This window comes from Gossypium raimondii, chromosome 4 (assembly GCF_025698545.1).
Source record: "Gossypium raimondii isolate GPD5lz chromosome 4, ASM2569854v1, whole genome shotgun sequence".
Lineage (NCBI taxonomy): Eukaryota > Viridiplantae > Streptophyta > Magnoliopsida > Malvales > Malvaceae > Gossypium > Gossypium raimondii.
Genome location: NC_068568.1, coordinates 18,231,274 through 18,238,946, shown reverse-complemented (window position 1 = coordinate 18,238,946; position 7,673 = coordinate 18,231,274). Strand labels below are relative to the sequence as shown.

Below are 7,673 nucleotides of genomic sequence, written 5' to 3'. Positions count from 1 at the left end.
AATTCATTTTATACTATCTTGGGTGATTTTTCAAAGTCACGTCACTGTTACTGCCTGAATTCTGTTTCTTTGCAAAATTTCATCCTTTCATGATTTCCATACATAATTTATCACCTAGACTCTTATAACAACAAATACCTTCATACTTAACCATTTTAATAACCATACATCATCAAATACTTACACACCATTCTTTAGCAAAATCATAATCATAAACATACAAAATAACTAAATCCCTATACATGCCATAACTCAAACGTGATTCGATATAAAATACCGAAAGCGGTTGTGGTTGATAGTGTGGACGATCTCCGACTTCTTTAGGATCCTTGAAGTAGCTTTGCAATACTATAAGAGAAAGAGAAATAAAAGAAGTAAGCATAAAGCTTAGTAAGTTTACTAGCAAATAAATAACAATATTTAACTTAAATAATTAAACTCAAATGTCTATATCTCTAGTTTACTCTTTAGTTAATCTCATACTAGTTCTCTTGCTTGTTTACTTAGAATACTTGTGTACATAACTTACTCAACTCTTGCTGCATCGTTGAACATCAATTGATAGTATAATAAGTTCTTAACTCTTGTAACTTACCTGAGCTTGCCATTTATGCTTTAAACTGAACTTTCATGAACATGATTCGTTTACAAGCTCGTTGAGCTACATTGGAATAATAAGGATACTCGGGTCTCTTCTGATAATAACATGCCAAAGCCATGTCCCGACATGGTCTTACATGGGATGTTCTCATGTTAGTGCCCATGCCATGTCCTGACATGGTTTTATAGGGACATCTCATCTCGGTGCCAACGCCATGTCCTGCACATGGTCTTACATGGGACCTCTCGTCTCGGTGCCCATGCCATGTCCCAGACATGGTCTTCTGAGGACCTCTCATGATCTTAAGGATGCCAATGCCATGTCCCGACATTGTCTTACATGGGATCTCTTTACCCAAATGTCATGACATTCGTATCCGATTACCATCCTTATGTATCAACGGGACTTTTTAATTTTAATTCTCTATTATTTCATGCTTAGATCATCATCAAATAAATTCATAAAATAAATTCATAGTTGCTGGAAAATAACAGCATTGATAATAAATATTGAAATATTGCATTTATTTACAGTAAACTTACCTCGGTACCAATTATAGCCAAATTCACCAACTTAGTCTTCAACTTTATTCTTCCCTTTGTCTAACCTCGAGTTTCGTACTTCTTGATCTAAAATAGTAAGTTTAACTTATTTAATAATCACATTCATCAAAACAGCCCTCGACTCTAACTTTTCAAAATTACAATTTTGCCCTAAACTTTTACATAATTACATTTTTGCCCCAAGGCTCGGAAATTAAACTTCATCTCTTATTCTTATGTTTTATAACATTCTGAACATTTTTCCTTCTATGGCAACATCAAATTCCCACTCTAACATGTACTTATGAACATTAGGTATTTTCTGGATTATGTCGTTTTACTCGTTTTCACTTAAAATCGCTTAGCAAAAGTTGTTTAACATAATTTATAGCTTCATATTCTATCATAAAACATCAAAATAAACACTTTTCACCTATGGGTATTTTTCCAAATATAAACCCTAGGTTAAATTATTGCTAGAATAAGATAAATTAAGCTACCGGGACTCTAAAAACGTAAAAAAACATTAAAAACGGGACTTGGGATCACTTACTATGGAGCTTGGAAGCTTGAAAACCCTAACTATAGCTTCCCCCCTTGCTGATTTCGTCCTAATGAAGAAGATGATGATTTTTGTCATCTTTTTCCCTTTTAATTCATTTTAATTACTAGATTACCAAATTGCCCCTAACTTAAAAATTTTTTATTTCACTTATCTCATGTCCATTTTTGTCTACCAAGTTACCAATGGTATAATTACCATATAAGGACCTCCAATTTAAAGTTTCATAACAATTGGACACCTCTAACATGTAGAACTCAACTTTTACACTTTTACAATTTAGTCCTTTTGACTAAATTGAGTGCCCAAACGTCGAAATTTTCGAACGAAATTTTCACAAAATCATTCCGTGAAATCATAGACCATAAAAATAAAAGAAAAATAAATTTTTCCTCATCGGATTTGTGGTCCCGAAACCACTGTTCCGATAACCTCAAATTTGGGCCATTACAACTCTCCCCCCCTTTTTAGGATTTTCGTCCTCGAAAATCTTACCAGTAAAGAGATTCGGGTATTGCTTCCTCATTGTCTCTTCCGGTTCCCATGTTGCTTCCTCAATCCCGTGCTTTTGCCATAGCACTTTCACCAAATTTACCTTTTTGTTTCTAAGCTCCTTTGTTTCTCGTGCTAATACTTTAACCGGTTCTTCATTATAAGTCATATCCGGCTGAATTTCTACTTCTGTTGGAGTAATAACATGTGAAGGATCTGATCGATACCGTCGTAGCATAGATACATGAAATACATTATGAATTTTGTCGAGTTCCGGTGGTAAAGCCAATCGGTAAGCAACTGGTCCAATTCTTTCTATAATCTCATATGGTCCGATAAATCTTGGACTCAATTTACCCTTTCAACCGAACCGGAGAACTTTCTTCCAAGGAGACACTTTTAAGAATACTTTATCACCCACCTGAAATTCAATCTCCCTTCGTTTAAGATCGGCGTATGACTTCTGACGATCGGAAGCTGCTTTTAGACTATCTCGAATCAGCCTTACTTTTTCTTCTATTTCCCCAATCAAATCAACTCCGTGTATCTTCTTTTCACTGAGCTCTGTCCAATATAATGGTGTTCTACATTTTCTACCATACAAAGCTTCATACGGAGCCATTTTAATCTTGGATGATAAGCATTATTATAAGCAAATTCAATTAAAGGTAGATACCTTTCCCAATTACCTTGAAACTCTAATGCACAACATCGGAACATATCTTCCAATACCTGAATTACACGCTCAGATTGGCCATCATGCGAGGATGAAATGCGATCTTGAAATACAACCGAGTACCCAAAGCTTCTTGCAATTTGTTCGAAGCGAGGCGTAAATCGGGATCTCATGCGATATAATGGAGACAGCACTCCATGTAGTCTAACAATCTCGAGATATATACAATTCACCAATTTATCTAAAGAATAATCCATACATCTTTGGGATAAAGTGCGCGGACTTTGTCAATCGATCGACAATTACCCAAATGGCATCTTTCTTCTTTGGAGACATCGGCAACCCAGATACAAAATCCATAGTGACTCTTTCCCATTTCCATTCCGGTATAGTGATTGGTTGAAGCAACCCCGAAGGTACCTGATGTTCAGCTTTAACCTGCTGACATACTAAACATCTTGATACAAACTCAGAGATATCACGTTTCATACCCGGCCACCAATACATCTTTTTCAAGTCATTATACATTTTATTACCTCCCGGATGTACGGACATAATACCACTGTGTGCTTCGTGTAAAATCTTCTGTACAAGTTCTGAATTCTTCGGTACACATACTCTGCCTCTGAATAATAAACAACCATCAGTTCCAATCTGAAATTCTGAATCATTACCTGACTCACAATGCACCCGTTTAGCCTGTAATTTCTCATCATTCCTCTGAGCTTCACATATTTGTTGACGAAATGTCGATTTAGCTCTCAATTCAGCTATGATTGAACCATCATTAGACAGTGACAACCGGGTATTCATAGCTCGTAAAGCAATTAGAGATTTTCGGCTCAAAGCATCAGCTACCACGTTAGCCTTACCTGGATGGTAATCAATAACCAAATCATAATCCTTTATCAATTCAAGCCACCTGCGTTGTCTCAAATTCAAATCTTTCTGTGTCATCAAATATTTCAAGCTTTTGTGATCAGTATAAATATGACACTTTTCACCATACAAATAATGCCGCCATATTTTCAATGCAAATACAACAGCAGCTAACTCGAGATCATGTACCGGGTAGTTTCTTTCATGTGGCTTAAGTTGTCTTGAAGCATAGGCTATTACTTTATCTTCTTGCATCAAGACACAACCCAAACCATTTAATGATGCATCACTATAAATGATAAATTCCTTACCCGATTCAGGCTGTACTAACACAGGTGCTTTCGTCAACAACTCCTTTAATCGATCAAAACTTTGCTGGCATTTTTCTGTCCATTCAAATTTAACATCTTTCTGTAATAAACGGGTCAATGGAGAAGCTATCATAGAAAACCCTTGTACAAATCTCCGATAATAACCAGCTAAACCCAAGAAACTTCTAACTTCAGATACATTTTTCGGTGGACTCCAATTGACAATAGCTGAGATTTTACTTGGATCTACCCTGATGCCTTCTGCAGATACAATATGTCCGAGAAAACCCACCTCTTGAAGCCAAAATTCACATTTACTGAATTTAGCATAAAGCTTCTTTTCGCGCAGAATTTGCAACACTATTCTCAAATGTTACGCATGCTCATTTTCATCTCTAGAATAGACTAAAATATCATCAATGAAAACTACTACAAACCTGTCCGGATCGATGCGAATATTACATTCATCAAATCCATGAATCTGCAGTGCATTAGTCAACCCAAGCGGCATAACCAAAAACTCATAATGCCCATACACGTTCGAAAATCGTCTTTGGCACATCGGCTCTTTTACCCGTGAATCGGTAATAACCCGATCGGAGATCAATCTTCGAGAATACTGTGACACCTTTTAGCTGATCAAACAAGTCATTAATTCGAGGCAACGGGTACTTATTCTTTATAGTTACCTTATTGAGCTGCCGATAGTCGATACACAATCTCAAAGACCCGTCTTTCTTTTTCACAAATGTAATGGAGCACCCAAGATGAATGACTCGGACGAACAAAACCTCATCAACAAGTTCACAGAATCGTACCTTTAACTCTTTTAACTCTGTCGGAGCCATACGATACGGAGCTATGGAAATTGGGGCAGTTCACGGAATCAAATCTATAGAAAATTCCACTTCTCTTTCTGGTGGCAACCCTGGTAATTCCTCTGGAAACACATCAGAAAATTCACATACAAGCCTTGCATTTGCAGTATCTTTGACTCGAGATACCTTAGTATCCAACACATACGCCAAATAAACATCATACCCTTTTCTAACACACCTACGAATCATCATAACTAAAATTATATCGGATAATCCCTCATCGATTAGATTTAACCCAAAGTAATTCTCCATTCTGGCATTTCAACACAACATATTTTTGTCTACAGTTTACTACTGCATCATGCTGAGTTAACCAATCCATGCCCAATATCACATCAAACTCATCAAAAGGCAATAACATCAAGTCAACCGGGAAACAAATACCTTTTACCATTAGTGGACAATTTTTACAAACTTTATCCACTATCACAAACTGGCCCAGGGGGTTCGAGACTTTAACCATAAATTCAGTAGGTTCAACAGACAAATTTTTAACAAATGCTAATTTTGTGCATATATATGAATGTGTAGAGCCAGGATCAATTAATGCAATAACAGTAGTATTATAGAGAGAAAATGTACCCGCAATTACATCAGAAGAGGACTCCTCTTCACGAGCTCGAATAGCATATGATCTTGCAGGTGCTCTAACATCTGATCTAACCGCTGAATCTCTGGATGCACTCCTATTACTCGCTCCCACTCCTGGATTTCTCTGCGGTCTACCTCTGGTAGGAGCATTTCCTGATCTCACACTCGTTATCTCTTCTCTTTTAGTTGTTTCAGACAATCCGAATAAAGTGATCGGACGCTCCACATCTGAAACAAACATTTTCACCGCTCTACACTCTCCGGGTGGCGTCTCCCACATTGAGGACATTCCGGCCTAGGAGGTCGAATCTTGCCAAGATTGGCAATCTGTAGTGGTTTGAGCTCTAGAACCCTCAAATCTTCTGCCCCTGCTTCGGCCAGGATATCTAGCTGGAAAATATGATCCGCTAGAGAGCTCCCTAGGCCTCTTAGACATAGACTGAAATGATTTACTCATTTGCCTCTTCTTTGCATCCTGCGCTTCAGCTCCAGTTTTGCTTTTCTCTTTTTCTTTTAGCAAATCTTCTGCTTTACAAGCTCTCTCAACCAAAACAACAAACTCTCTAATTTCCAGGACACCCACGGATAATCGAATATCATCATTAAGTCCATCTTCAAATCTCTTGCACATGTTGGCTTCGGTGGATACAAATTCCCGTGCATACTTACTAAGTCTAACAAATTCGCGTTCATATTCAGTCACAGACATTTTACCTTGTTTTAGCTCAAGAAACTCCTTCCTTTTCTGATCTATAAATCTCTGGCTGATGTATTTCTTTCGAAACTCCTCCTGAAAGAAATCCCAAGTAACCCTCTCACTCGGTACTATAGACACGAGAGTCTTCCACCAATGGTAAGCTGAATCTCGAAGAAGTGAAACAACACACTTTATACATTCTTCCGGAGTACAAGATAATTCTTCAAAAACCCTGATTGTATTCTCAAGCGAGTGCGCTTTTACGCATCATCATCTTTGGTAGCCCAAATTCTTCACCCCTTGCTTCCTAATCTTATCAACAGTGGTCTCTCCACGATAACTATACTGCAGTGGGGAAGCTACATGGGGAACCTGTGATTCTTGAGGGGTGGAGGTCTTATAGCCGGATTCGTGCGAACGAACTCGGCAAACCAATCGATCATGGCTTGGAAGAAGGCTTCTCTAGCTCCTCCTCCTGTCTCTCTCGATGCGGGTCTTTCACTAACATTAACATCGATGGCACCGTCCCTTCTGCGAGGAATAGGCGCATTACTCTCTACTTCATCTGTACTAGCTCGTTCGGGATCCATAACTATAAAAGAAAACATTTTAAAATCGTCGAGTCGTCACACTATCAAAATATATAAGTATGGCATGTATAGGTAGACTCTTATTCATCTGCATATTTAGAATCGACTAAACCTGCTCGATACCAACAAAATGTAACACCCTTACCGAGACCGTTTCCGAGTCGAGCACGAGGCATTACTTAGCTTATCTTACCAATTCGAAGCATAAAAACTGGGTTTGAAAATTTATTTCACTATTTACAGCAAATCTGTCCAATCGCGCAGCAGTTACTATATTAATTATAACTTGAGCTACAGAACTCGAAATTTAATTCCGTAAATTTTCCCTGAAACTAGACTCATATATCTACTCACCATAAAATTTTTAGAATTTTTGGTTCAGCCAATTAGTACAGTTTATTAGTTAAAGTCTCCCCTGTTTCACCACCTGACTGCCCTGACCTCTAGTCACTAAAAATAAGTTTTCTCACTGTAGGATTTTCATATGAAGTTCTTACTTGTTTCTACAGAAAATAAACTAAATTAGAAATCTATACATATAAACTATAACTCATAACCATTTTTGTACAATTTTTAATGATTTTCTAAACTCAAAACAGGGGACACCAAAAACTGTTCTGACCCTGTCTCACAAAAATTCACATATCTTAAAATATAAAATTCCTTTCGCTACACCGTTATTTTTCCATGAAAATAGACTCAACAAGATTTAATTCCATATATCATTCACCCTCTAATTCATTTTATACTATCTTGGGTGATTTTTCAAAGTCACGTCACTGTTACTGCCTGAATTCTGTTTCTTTGCAAAATTTCATCCTTTCATGATTTCCATACATAATTTATCACCTAGA

General features: G+C 37.3%; 1 long non-coding RNA gene across 1 annotated transcript; it reads right to left on the bottom strand.

The window, feature by feature from the left end:
* Positions 1-235: 235 nt before the first annotated feature.
* Positions 236-2,549, bottom strand: LOC128040394 (uncharacterized). The gene is made up of 3 exons (XR_008195036.1): positions 2,201-2,549; positions 1,144-1,230; positions 236-348 (listed from the first exon to the last, which is right to left on the bottom strand). It is a non-coding gene; the product is annotated as an uncharacterized LOC128040394 (long non-coding RNA).
* Positions 2,550-7,673: the final 5,124 nt, after the last annotated feature.